General features: G+C 40.4%; 1 long non-coding RNA gene across 1 annotated transcript; it reads left to right on the top strand.

Annotated features, from left to right (window-relative positions):
• The first annotated feature begins 5,866 nt into the window (after positions 1–5,866).
• Positions 5,867–11,778, top strand: LOC309855343. The gene is made up of 3 exons (XR_014306733.1): positions 5,867–5,978; positions 7,764–7,957; positions 11,683–11,778. It is a non-coding gene; the product is annotated as an uncharacterized lncRNA (long non-coding RNA).
• The last annotated feature ends 702 nt before the right edge of the window (positions 11,779–12,480 follow it).

Genomic DNA, 12,480 nt, shown 5'->3' with positions numbered 1-12,480 from the left:
TTATTAATAAAGACATTTCCACAGTGAAACTTCACACCACAGTACCTTCACTAGTGAATTCTATCAAACATGTTAGGAGAAAACGGTCCCCATCCTACACAAAATCTTAGAGAAAACAGAGGGAAAGGGAACCTTGACCAATTCATCAAGCCAGTGTATTCTGGTTTACTACATTACATGTACTTCTGGTTTAAAACATTACAAGAAAAAGACCAGTATTCTTCATGAGCATAGATGCAAACATCCTTAACAAAAAAAAAAAAAAAAAAAAAAAGTAAATAAGTTGAATCCTAGCTCGGTATGATTATGTCATATGGTGAGATTTTAAAAAGTCCGACTGTGTACATCATCAAACCCTAAGTAAAAGAAAATTTAAGTTTATAGGCTTGGAAACATGATTGCAAATTATAACAGATTATCTGACACTCAGAAGCTTTCTTCGTAGAGCATTGTGATTATCTAATCGTGGGATTAATTTAACTAGTGAGGTTATAGCAGGACAGCAGGTAGACATCTGACTGGTTCTTCAGAACTTTCCACCACACTTTGGATCAAGTCTGATCTGCTACTGGGAAGAGATATGGCTTTGGAACTCCTCTGAGTTTAAATAATGTGTCCTGATATGATGGTACACTACATCTACACTCAGATTGCTGTAGTTTCAGTGACAGTATATAATATGATATGATCAAAACAACTGCCCTAAAGAAATTTTGAGGATAAAAACTCTAAAAGTAAACTCAATTGAAATGAAATACAAGTAAGCAAAATTGAATTTTAATAGTAATTAGACTTGGATTTCTGCAAGATTAAATTTATGTGAGTCGATTATTAAATTAATCTGAAGGTTACATTACTGAGCTAGGGGCTGGGGTGTCTTACCTCTGGATTCGCATCACGGTGGAGGTGAAAAGTCTTTGCTTAGCCTGCGAGTGATAACCAGGGCTGTCCTCTGTGTCCCGAAGGAAACAGTCACTCTCATATTCATGCCTATTACGGTTTAAAACGCAATGTTCCAATAAGATGCTTCTTAAAAACGTGTGGGAAGGGAGTTGAGATAATCTAATCCTTTTACTTCGTTTATTTTCTCCATTTTTAAAAGGGTGATATGTTAGTATTCACTTTAATAGTCACTTAACTGTTGGCTTTGGTTTTCAATAAAAGCATGTGGTTTTAATCCCCCGTTCTGTACACAGTCATAGGCTCATGGGTTGACTGTGCGCAGACAAGGGGGAGAATGTGCAGTGCATTCTGTTCTGCCACCCTGCAGCCTCTCCCTGACCCGGGGCCTCCAGTCCTTCTGGTAGACCTGCCTTAATGGCCGAAGGCACTGTTTTCTGAAGGCCAGATGAAAAACAAATGCAGAACTTGAGGGATAGAACACGTTAAGTAATAATCATCTCCAGTTCTCTGAATACAGAGTCTGAATGTTCTCAGAGGAGGAAAGAGGAAAATGACTGCACCTTCCCTATGCTCTCCCAACAACCAGGGGCTGGTGTGTGCACACACAGGGGCATGGAGGGGGTGTCGTCAGGACAGCAAGAGGTGAGGATGAAAGTCAGAGTTTCTGCACTCACAAGTTTCCCACCACCTTCAAATTGTGTCCAATGTGCTTTCGCCATTCTTTGCAGGAACTATGTGAAGTTTACCTTTTCCAGGAAGTTCTCCTTGATTTAATATGTTTGACCCTGTTTTGTTTCCAGTGGTACTTACGGATTTGACTTTTTTGGATTTGAGTGTATTTCTGGGAGTTGCTTCTTTGTAAAACTTGCCTCTCAACTAGATTAAGAACTCCCCAGAGTGCATGAATCATTACCTTTTTAATTAAATTCCCAAAAAGCATCAACCATGAATTCTATATTTAAGAATAAAATGCTACATATAATACCTAGAGCAATCACTAGCAAATTCTCTTTTGCCATTAACACATTTTTCTCCTTCCTTCATTAAAACACCATATGTCTTCCTTTGTCTTCCTCCTTTATTCTTTATTTATATTTATATTCTTTATATCCTTACTCTTCAGAAGGGAATATCTGAGGAATTTTTAAAAAGATTTTATTTATTTATTTGAGAAAGAAAGTGAGCATGAGCAGGGAAGGGGCAAAGAGAGAAGCAGACTCCTCACTGAGCAGGGAGCCCGACACAGGGCTCTATCCGAGGACTCTGGGATCGTGACCAGAGACCAGACACTTAACCTACTGAGCCACCCCAGGTACCCTAAATTTTTGAGGAATTCTGGCCGGCATCCTGCTTCTCCTTTTCCCCCGGTGTCTGCACGTTTGAGGCATGAGGCCATGCATGAGGCATGACACCTTCGTAGCTGTCTTCTTGAATGCAAGACACGGAAAATGGAGTCAAAAAGCAAGATTGTCCTAGGCTCAGTAGAGGTAACAAGAAGGCCCGGAGATGTACAAAGTAAGAACTATTCTGTCACCAGGGATAAGCGCTGCTGATGGAGGACATCAGAAAGAAACAGCACTTTGACTGAGGGCTAGTGGGAAGTCACACAGGGTCCTTCAGCCGTGTGCTTGTGTGTCTCTGTGTGTGGATTTCCACATGTTACAAATCATCCTCAGAGACTGGTAGTAGCAAACTGTTGATTCCAGGGAGATTTTTTAATAAATTCCAGTGATAAAGTTTCTCCCACACATGAGGAGAGAACTGGATTAGCATCACCCACACGTTTCCTTACAGGTATAGATTAGAAGACTGGGAGCATGAAACCCACATGGAGTCTTTTTTAGTCATTCATTAATTTTGCATTATTGGTATTATTTTTAATCTGACATTGTTTCACAGAAAGCATTGTAAGCCTCTTGTCCATCTGGTATGCATCCGATAATATCTGTAAACCCCCATAACCAGGTACAAACAGCATGCTGTATGTTGGGAATGGACAAAGAAAGAGCGTTTCCCTGTCAACACCCCCACTTTGTGGAACTCTTGTCTCCCACAGACCCAGTGAGGACGCCAGTGTCAGAGTATGAAAGATCAGTAAGCAGGTAAGGACTTAAAATGAAAACAGAGTAGCTGCTCGGACCCGTGGGTGTATCCTTCCATTCCAGTTTTGGGGAAAAGAGGGAAATCCAAGTTGAGGCAAAATTAGAAACCTCTGTCCTGGTTTAGGGTACATATGTCCCACTGTCCTCTCTCCGCTTGGCCCTTTAGTGCCCAGGACCCTCACTTTGTCCCATGATTGTCCCCTTGAGCTGCTCTGTACTTCAGTATTACTCTTCCTTCTAAAAGTTTCTATCTCTCAGTCGGTAAGGAAGGAAGACACATCTGACCTTCAAAAAATTTCCCTGGTACAGTTGCATGTTGTTTCTTCAGATCTTCGAGAACTGAACTCTAAAATGGGTTGGGGAGGAACCTTTTTGGTGGAAAGGGACCCTTTTACATTAACTGAAGATTGAAGTACCTTATAATTGCCCATTATCCCCCCTCTGTGTGCTTGGAAGCTGAGACACCTGCCACCCTCGAATCGTCAGCAGAGGAGTCAGGTAAGACACAACTCCTATCACTTAGGAGGGTCAGCGTTATTTCAGACCTACTCCTTGCCTGCTTCTTCTTCACCCTGACAATCAAGAGTAAACACTTCGACTCTGGGCTCTTTCGTAGGGACCGCTCCCACCGGAAAGAAAGACAAGAACTCATCACTCGCTGCTTCTGCACTACTAATCTGATAATTCTCTTCCTCACTTCAGATCTGCTTCTCATGTAGGCAATGGCACCTGTCCTAGAGACAGACCATAGACAATGGAACGTTTTTTCTCTTTTTAATAAGAAAATCTAACAGATATGTCTAGCACTCTTCCTAAGATTATATATGAACTTGATCTATTCTTCAGCGGCACTTCTAAGACAGGAAAAGTCTCACATAATACCTATTACACCAATTCTTTGTGGGGCTTCTTGTTTCTATCTGTTTTGCATTAAATGCTGGGATGCTTCAAGGATAGTCACACTTTCTAACATTATTTTAAACTACAATTTTGTGTCAGAATTGGTTAATATTAGAGAATTCTATATAATTCTAGTTATTTGCTTATGAATTTTTTGCAGCTTTTTTGACCTTCCTAGAATTCCCTCTTTTACTCTGAAGATGATGTAATGTGTCAGCCCCATGGACTCAACATGAATTATGTATTTTAATATCACTACAAGAATCATGGTGAACAAGAGGCATTCCCTTAGTGATCAGACAACAGATCTGATGTAAAAAGTTCTGATTCCTCTATTGCATGACATCATATTAATGATTAGAAACCTTAGATTTCGGGCGCCTGGGTGGCTCAGTGGGTTAAGCCACTGCCTTCGGCTCAGGTCATGATCTCAGGGTCCTGGGATCGAGTCCCGCATCGGGCTCTCTGCTCAGCAGTGAGCCTGCTTCCTCCTCTCTCTATCTCTGCCTGCCTCTCTGCCTACTCGTGATCTCTGTCTGTCAAATAAATAAATAAAATCTTTAAAAAAAATAATAAAAAAATTAAAAAAAAAAAAGAAACCTTAGATTTCTAATTCACAGAGACCTGGCAACTAATTATGCTGTCCATTATTCTGATGATATAATTTTATCATCACAAACCCAGACAGAGCACAAAATAAAATTGGTCCTAGTATCTAAATGTTGTCAAAATATAAAAATATTAATAATTTTATAACTCTAATGCCTTCTTTCTCAAATATTCTCCAAAGCTGAATTTGTTCATGGAAGTCAAGTCTTTTTGTTTTTTTTTTAAACAATTTCCTCAGTAATAGGAACAAAGAAAATATGGGTGAACAGAATAAGTATTGTTGCCCTCATGGGTCTTTAAGTCCAAAAAAAGAAATAAAAATGGAGCATCACCAGAGCATTGATGTAAATAGAATAAACATCATTTATGCTGTGATGCTAAAATACAAAGTAGAAACCCTGAAATTAGGCTTATGGAAGGGAGTGTGCAGGGAGATCCCAGAAACAATGTTACCAAAGGATATTGAATCTGAAGTTTTAAAGCAGTTTCTTGTGAATACTCTGTGACTCAAAACCACTATCTAACGATTTCCTGGCTCAAAATAATTGTGGCTATCTTTTGTGCTGAAGAATTTAGGAGATTCTGGAATCCCCCTCCCTACCCCCTTGCATCACTGAGTTCTCCTAGTATTTCCTGGGGAAATTTCTGGCTTTGTATTTAGACATCCTTATGCCTCTATCACTATGGAAGGTCATTGTTCTCACTCTGCCTGCTGAAAGCTGGTCAGCCATCCAGTTTACTGTAGGGTCCACCAGTTTCCCATCCTAGATGAGTCTAAGTACAATAATAATAATTTAGGATTCACAATAGTGAAAATTTATGGAGCACTTAACCTGTCCCAAGAGCAAATTCTTTAAATAGTTGCTCATTTAATTGTCGAAACAATCCCGTAAGATGGCACTACCATTATTTTCTCTATTTTTGACCACTGATTTATTTATTTGAGAATGAGAGAGAGAGAGAGAGTGGGAAGGGGAGAGGGAGAATCTCCAGCAGATGCAGCTCTAAGCATGAAGTCTGATGCGGGGCTCTACCTCACAGCCCTGAGATTGTGACCTTAGCTGAAGTCAGATGTTTTACTGACTGCACCACCCAGGTGCCCCAACTTTTATTTCCATTTTACAGATGAGGAAACTGAGGTACCATGACGTTAAGTAACGTTCCAAAGGCCACTCAGATATTTACTGGCGTCACCCCTTCATGACTTCAGGCACTGGTATTCCAAAGTGCACACTCTGATAGACTGTTTCAGTGCATAGATGCACAGAAACTGTGGGGCAAATCCATAAGCTGACTAGAATTACCTCTCATTTTATTTTATTTTTTTTCTCATTGATCTTCAGCTTGCATAGTGTGTTGTTATTTAACAAGTGTGTGTTGTCTTGGATGACAAGCACGTGACGCTAAAGGAAGCAGGATGTGGAGTGGAAGCACAGCTCGCACAGGTATCCACTGCGTTAAAAAGTAAGTTAATAGATGCAGTTCAACATTTAAAAATCTCAGTCCCACAATACATCGGAGGCCTCAAATTAAATCAAAAGTTTTATTCTTTGCGAACACCAAACATGGAACCATCAGCAGCATTTAGGTTCAAAAGCTATTTTATGTGGTAGTACATGAAAATGAGATGAGATGATGAAATGCATCTACAAAAAGTCTGTCCTAAAAGTCACCAGGACTTTCCCTAAACACATTCCCTGAGTCTAGTTTTTATTACATCAGAGAAAGCACAGTTTGCCTTCCCAATTATTACCACGAGGTGGATTGTAAAGGATCACAGTGCAGTACAAGTTTTTAAACATTTGTGTTCTCATAGTTATTATTTGATGCTTATTAGAAGTGTGAGCTGTTCAGATCCCACATTTTCCCATAAGGAGATCATGATGAGTCTTGGTTGCTTTTCTGTATTTGGTTCACATTTTTTGTTTTTCTCTTGTGGGATGGGCTCTCTGAAGCTTGGTAACAAATCTCCACCTTGAACTCTGAAATGGTTCCACTAGATTTGTGTGGATCATCTGACGGCTAAATGGCAGATCACATGGATTATATGTGTCAGTTGGTTAGAACTGCCAGAAAATTAGCCAAAAAATGATGTATGCACAGGGCATTGCAGTATTATTTGTAATTGCAAAGCACAAAACACACTGCAAATATCCATCACTCGGGGACTGGTTGAGTAAAGGATGACATGTCCACATGTGTGCAGCTGTAAAATGGAAAACAGAGTATCTTTATATATGGCTATGTGTAATCCCAGGTGTATTAGTAAATTAAAAAAGCAGGGTTCAGAAGAGTGTTGATGACATGATCAGTGTGTGTGCATGTATGTGTGTGCACATGCGTGTGTGTATGCTTGCTTATATTTTCAGAAAGAAACAATGGAAAGTTAGTCCAAAAACTAATGAGCATCTCCACCTATATGACAAGGGAGAAGGTAGGGAGGAGGAGCAGCAGTGGGAACGATTGTTCTCAGAACATTTTATGTTACTTTGACTTTGGAACTATGCAATGTCTTACAAAGCAATAAAACCCAAAAGTAAGCAAACCAACCTATCTTCTGCCTCAGGGAAAATCTAAAACTAATTTAGAAAACATTGGTGGGTTGGAAAAAATTTTTTTTTGTTTGGTTGGAAAAAAAAAATCCTAAGAACGATGGGGCAAAGTGCTAAACAATGTGGCTGTCAGATAAGACGAGTCAGTTTATTGTTACTGAGAACTATCAAGAGAAGACGGTAGCCTTTTCTTTTGTGTCATTAGATTCTAAATTAATTATGGAGGTCTTGGTATTTGCCATGAATAAGATCTAAAGTTACAAAATGCCTTCTTGTTCTCTGGGCAGAGAAAGGAAGTAAACAGCGTGCAAAGATTAGACAAAAATATTTACAGGATGATCAAAGTGGAGAAGGGAGGGATCCCTGTTCTTGCTTGCCTTTGTTCTACTGACTTTTCAAGTTCCTTGCTTGTCAGGATTATAAACCATGTCGTGTCATCAGAGTTCATGGGCTGGTAACAAGGATAACCCCAGAGGGCTTCCCCTTTGTCCGATGGCTCCGGCTGTCACACACTAGTAGGTGGAGGTCCTCGTTCACTTCCAGATGTAGTGATAAACACTCTCCAACTTTCTGACCTTCTTGGGATTTGGAAGGTCTTCCTGACTGCCCAGAAGTTTCCTCCAGACGTTGCCTGCCTTGTAGAAATCACATCAGCATGAATATTCTAAAAGTATCTTTGTCATTTTAAATACTACAGATTGCTCAAGTAAATGACAAAATAAAGAATGAAAAGTACTATAACTATGTGCTCGAAACAGAACCGAGGACAATTCCAACATCGTAAATGGTGTGGATTGCGTGGTTGGTGAACTGCTGGCGAGCTGACAGGATGTGAACGACATCAGAGAAGCTTGTGTCGGAGAAAAACATGGCACCCACGTTGATCAGCTGGTAGGTTAGAGCTTGGAGAACCCATCACCTCAGTGTATAAACCTAGCTCTCTTTTACTGGTTTAGTCAAAGTGTATTGAAGGGCCAGAAAGTTTCTTGGAAGATTTCTGAATGAAATTGACGAGAAACTGGACTGTTCCATTATGAAAATACAGCTGCTGCCATATTTTTAAAATTCTTTACTTGATTTTTTCCCAAAATAAACAGTAACTGTTTTTTTGACACATTATCTTTCCTATAATGAGGAGACTTTGATTCTGGTTATACTTAGAAAATGGCCACAAAAGGTAAAATATCTACACTGTTGCTCTTTTCTCCTAACCATGGAAACTTTTAGAATTTGTTTAAAAAAGTCAAAAGTAAAAGAATTGCCAGGTTTTAATAAGTTCCTTTGGTCTGAAAGTGGGAATAAATCAAAAACATTTGGAACCAACAGGATGCTGATAGTGTTTGTTATTTTAAAATGCTTCAAGGCATCCCTGCAAAAAGGTTTGAAATCTGAAAACCCCTGGGGCCTCCCAAAATGTTTACACATTTTTGTTATCAGAATGTAGAAGTAGGTTAGTGAATAGCATCCCATGCATTTCAAGTTAAACTGGATTTCTCAAAAACTCAACATCCAACTCTGTTTTTCAGCATAGTGCAAGTAATATAATCAAGGAAAAAATTAATAAATGTTATGAAGTATAATGAGCTTCTGACTCCTGAGGTACGTTATCTGTGATAGTCTGCTTTTTATGCACGATAGCTCAAAAAATTTTGTATCACGCCATTACTTCTAGTACCAATTATCTTCCTTGGAATGTGGGTTTTTGGAATGCTTATCATTTCCCATAAATCTCTTAATCCAGTTCTAATCACATAGATTTATCCATAAGAAATAAATAGCAACTTGATAAATATTCCACGCCTCTAATCATCAAAATGGAATGGCCCCAGATAACAGTCGTATGCATCCTAAGAGCGCTGAATGCTGTCAGGCCTCTGATCCTTTGGTTAATTTTGTAGTATCACAGAACAGGGAGACCTAATACGTAACAGGTTTAAAAAGGAAAAAACAATGAAAACCAACTAAAAGAGAGTAGATGTTGGTGATCTTGGAAAACATACACAGAACATAGATCATAAGGACCAAGGGGGAGGTCCGTTCCTATGCATCAAGCTGTACAGGTGCCATAGGTCACAGGGCTGACTTTCAGTCACAGAGATGCTAGTCTGTGGCCATGACTCATGGAAACAATGCTAGAGATCTGGAAAGCATAAGAACCATACTGAGATGTTTGACATGTAAAGAACAGGTTGCAGAAGCTTTTGATCTTGATCAAGTTTCAAAAGTTCATTTTCCCTTTTGTTTCCTTTGCTTTTGGAGACATATCTTGAAGGAAGTTGCTATGGCTGATATCGAAGAGGTTACTGCCTGTGTTCTCCTCTGTGATTCTGATGGATTCCTGTCTCACATTGAGGTCTTTTATCCATTTTGAGTTTATCTTTGTATACTTCATCAAGATCAAAAGCTTCTGCACAGCAAAGGAAACAGTCAAAAAAACAAAGAGGCAACCCACGCAATGGGAGAAGATATTTGCAAATGACAGTACAGACAAAAGGCTGATATCCAGGATCTATAAAGAACTTCTCAAACTCAACACACACAAAACAGATAATCATATCAAAAAATGGACAGAAGACATGAACAGACACTTCTCCAATGAAGACATACAAATGACTATCAGACACATGAAAAAATGTTCATCATCACTAGCCATCAGGGAGATTCAAATCAAAACCACATTGAGATACCACCTTACACCAGTTAGAATGGCCAAAATTAGCAAGACAGAAAACAATGTGTGTTGAGAGGATGTGGAGAAAGGGGAACCCTCTTACACTGTTGGTGGGAATGCACGTTGGTGCAGCCACTTTGGAAAACAGTGTGGAGATTCCTGAAGAAATTAAAAATAGAGCTTCCCTATCACTCTGCAATTGCACTACTGGGTATTTACCCCAAAGATACAGATGTCGTGAAAAGAAGGGCCATCTGTACCCCAATGTTCATAGCAGCAATGGCCACGGTCGCCAAACTGTGGAAAGAACCAAGATGCCCTTCAATGGACAAATGGATAAGGAAGATGTGGTCCATATACACTATGGAGTATTATGCCTCCATCAGAAAGAATGAATACCCAACTTTTGTAGCAACATGGACGGGACTGGAAGAGATTGTGCTGAGTGAAATAAGTCAAGTAGAGAGAGTCAATTATCATATGGTTTCACTTATTTGTGGAGCATAACAAATAGCATGGAGGACATGGGGAGATGGAGAGGAGAAGGGAGTTGGGGGAAATTGGAGGGGGAGATGAACCATTAGAGACTGTGGACTCTGAAACACAATCAGTTTTGAAGGGGCAGGGGGTGGGAGGTTGGGGGAGCCTGGTGGTGGGTATTATGGAGGGCACGGATTGCATGGTACACTGGGTGTGGTGCATAAACAATGAATTCTGTTACACTGAAAAGAAATTAAATTTTTTAAAAAATAAAAAAGAATAGGTTACAAAATCTATGGTTCTACACTTCTGTAAGCAGCGTAGGCCAGAGACGATGATCCCATGAGGCTTTGAAGACAGCCTGCCCCCGGTGGGCTCTTTCCTGCTCTGTGAACTAGCCCCTCATGTCCTTGTTTTCCTCTTCTATAAACTGGGCGCAGTAAAAGTCCCTCCTTTCCAGGCTGATTGGGAAGATTTAGTGATTTAAATCACATGTGCATTTTAAAACAATGTCTGGGACACAGTAAACTTCCAAAAAATATTGTCTAATTTTGTTTTGGATCAGGAAAGGGACTAAAATGTGGCATATTAATGAATGTTATGAACAATAATATAGGTTCATGACAAAGGTGGTCTTTATCACTATTTTATAAATATGTTTTCATAATGGGTGAGGAGAGACATGATAACCTGCAAGAAATGTGCATACACAGATGTTATCCTATCAATGAAGGCTGAAAAATATAACCATGATTTTATAGTCTTATGAATACATTAAAAAGGATTTAAATCAGATTTTCAGGAGGTGATCTGGTTAAGAGTCTTAATCCAAGGTAACTTTACCAGTGGTGGTTTATGTATTGTCCTAGAAGTTATGGGGGCTCCTCTCCATGTTCCCAAGCTTCACCCTCTTTCTGAGGAGTGAGCTTTCCTTCCAGAGTCTCGCAGAGATCTCTGCCTGAGGACTTTTTCTGGCATGCCCACACTTGAGAAGTGGATGCCCCTAGAGCAGCCTATGGGCCATGATGGATAGGAGATGGGGGATAAATAAGCTGACTTCTTCACCTCTTAGGGAGAAGTACTTCTATGTGCGTCTGCACATCTCCCCAGAGGCACTCAGCAGTAACCTGCTCCTTAACACGCCCTGGTTTAACACCTTCCCCCTTCTGCCTCACTTCTCCATGCCCAGCGGCCCCTTCCTGAGATCACATCCCAGGTCTACAATGATCCCTACATTGGCATCTGTTTCTAGCAAACTCCCAAACCCCGAACTTCCCTCTGCTCCAGAGCCCTAAGGAAAGGATATGTGACGATGTTTTCAAAACGACTCGTGGGCCGTTGTCTCAGGGCAAGGAAGACAGACAACATAGCACTGAAAACCACCTGATGAGATGACATTCTATTTCCAGATATATAGCAATCTGTGTTCACACACGTTTTAATGGGAATTTCTCTTCCCTATTAGATGGGACTCCAAGGATAAAAGAAAAGGCAGTATGGCTGGCATCCAAACCTGCGGCTTCTCCATCAGTTGCCCTTTGTCATTTAGGTGCACAAGGAAGATAGAAGAGAAACCACAACCCAAGTATGCGGTTGACTTGTAAGTATTTGGCTTCAAGGCCTCAGTGTTGAGTACTCAGCCTCCGTGAACTGGGCTGGCTCTGTCCTCTCCATTCTCATCTTACTCCCGAGGAGGAAAGGCACGGATTTGAATTGTTCCCCTTGCACTTGCTCGGCGAAGCCAGGGCTCCTACGGGGAGTGACTCGTCTGTGAAGGAAACTCGGCCTCATCATTTGTCCTTGGGGCAGGTGGGCTTTGCGTTTAGTTGTTGTAGTGAGTTCTGAGAAACTGGTTCGAGCTTCGGGAGAAAAAGAGCAGGCAGGAGAACCTCCTTGATTCAGGAATATTTAGACCTAACTAGTATAGGAAAAATAAAATACTTTCACATGATTCAGCTTTACTCACTGGGCTTCTACTCAGGCATAAAATCCTAGTTAATAAGAGAGTACCGTGTTTCTTATGTTGCCACAATTGTACATACAGGGCCTTTTGAGAAGGAAGCATGGCCAGCCAAGGCAGGAATCAGGGGATTTCAGTGTTCTTGGAGTCCCGTCCTAATGCAACTCCTGCATAAGATCAATCTCTCATTTGCTGGAAACGTAAGAGCTGGGGTGACTTCATTTGTATAGACTAGACAGATTAAGGGAGTCTAGGCTAAAAATAGACCTTATATACTGTTCCTTTTTATCCACATCCAAACCC

Source organism: Mustela nivalis, assembly GCF_964662115.1.
Source record: "Mustela nivalis genome assembly, chromosome: 20".
In the NCBI taxonomy this organism is placed as follows: Eukaryota; Metazoa; Chordata; class Mammalia; order Carnivora; family Mustelidae; genus Mustela; species Mustela nivalis.
The sequence above is the reverse complement of the archived record's forward strand: the minus strand, read 5'-3'. Positions and strand labels throughout refer to the sequence as shown.